At 35.1% G+C, this 1,933-nt stretch overlaps 1 non-coding gene across 1 annotated transcript; it reads left to right on the top strand.

Annotated features, from left to right (window-relative positions):
* Positions 1 to 1,859: 1,859 nt before the first annotated feature.
* Positions 1,860 to 1,933, top strand: TRNAT-AGU (transfer RNA threonine (anticodon AGU)). Its single transcript has one exon. It is a non-coding gene; the product is annotated as a tRNA-Thr (tRNA).

Raw genomic sequence — 1,933 nt, forward strand, 5'->3', positions numbered from 1 at the left:
GATTTGGTGGCTTGCAATCAACTTTGATTTTGGTATCTAAAGGGTTAATACCGCGCATCGGCCCAATCGGCAATGTCCGGCATTTACCATGGGTCCTGACTGCTGATAGCAACCAGGACCCACCTGGTATGAAGTGTGCTCAGCTCGGGAGTGTGCTTTAAGCTGTGGGAGAATCACCAGGGTGTACAGGTACAGGCCTGGTCCTTAAAGAGCTTATCCAGGAATACAAAGAAATGTAAAAAAAAAAAAGAAAAATGTAAAATAAAAAAAATAAATAAATAAACAGTCCCCATCTGTCTCCAGGTTGCGTGTGGTTCTCCAGATCAGTTCCATTGAAGTGAATGGAGCCAAGTTATAATACCACACCCAACCTGGAGACAGACTTGGAGTTGACTTAGTAAGAAATTAGCTCTGCTGGTCTTTATGAGGTTAAAAATGGCAAAATGTCAAATGACTATTGTGCAGCACCATGCATGATAGTAATTTTACCTCTAATTTATCTTAATTTTTAATTTGGCCCCTAAATGCCTCAATGAGTCTCCATTTTCCCGCTCAGTGACTCTCTTCTCAGCTCGTAGCTGTGTGAATGTATGCAGGGAGAGACACGGCATAATGGGATTCTTTGGGATTTGTACAGGATATGGAATTCACACAACTACTGTGAAGAGTGATGATAGCAAATGAAGATAACTTGGTAAATGATGGTGCAGCATGGCAGCCATTCTTTATGCTTTGAATTGTTCAATAATTTTTTACCTATTGGTTCACCCATCTATGCATCTCTTTTGGAAAGTCTAAATGTAGTGTGGCTGAGCGGTCTAGCGCGCTGGATTTAAGATCTAGTCTCTCCTGAGATGTTGGTTCAAATCCCATCACTGCCAAGTTTATTTTTATTTGTATTATTAAATAAATAATTTTTAATTACCTTTATTTACCCCTCCTAAATGCTTCTAAGAATGTGCTGTGGTATCTGCCACCAGATTTGCTATATGTGGATTTGAAAGATGTAACATTTCTTCTTGTCAATTTATTCGGGAACGTTTTGTTTCATTTTTTCTGTAATCCACAGAAAGGGCAATATCACAAACTGAACATAATATGGTCAAGAGGGAAAATTCACTATAACCACATACCCCATACCACTGAACCGATCAAACCACAAGGGACACAAAAATAAGGATATAATCAGAAAAACTTTATTGAAAATTCTAATAAAATTCAAAAAAATATATAAATGGCAGAAGTTGGACTAACCCTAGCTGCAAATAAATGGGATCATTTTGTAATAATTATTGATACAGGTAACAGATAAATAAATAATGAATAATATAGGTCACAAATAGATAAATAAATAAATAATAATTCATTTAGGTCACAGATGGATAAATAAATAATAATTTTAATAAGCTAAAAATAGATAAATAAATAAATAATAATTCATATAGGTCACAGATGGATAAATAAATAAATAATAAATAATAGAGTTCACAGATAAATAAATAATAATTCTAATAAGTCACAAACAGATAAATAAATACAGATAATTCATATAGGTAACAGATCGATAAATAAATGAATAATCAAACCCATATTGTACACAATATATAGTAAGTGCTGTACCATATATACTATTTACAGCGATCACCCCTACGTGGTTTCACTGTTAGGCTTACTCAGGGAATTAATGTTTTATTTTTATTATTTAAATATCATTGGTACAAATTTTTGGTAGGAACAGGATATTCCCATATTCACACATTAATGCAGAAAACAATCTAACAAGAACCAGTGTGTCCAGTCCAGTCTGCATACCATGAAGTCTTGGAACCTTTTCCATGGTGATTGATGGACAGATGTGTGGCGCTGTGGCTTAGTTGGTTAAAGCGCCTGTCTAGTAAACAGGAGATCCTGAGTTCGAATCTCAGCAGTGCCT

Source organism: Hyla sarda, chromosome 4, assembly GCF_029499605.1.
Source record: "Hyla sarda isolate aHylSar1 chromosome 4, aHylSar1.hap1, whole genome shotgun sequence".
NCBI classification, from domain to species: domain Eukaryota; kingdom Metazoa; phylum Chordata; class Amphibia; order Anura; family Hylidae; genus Hyla; species Hyla sarda.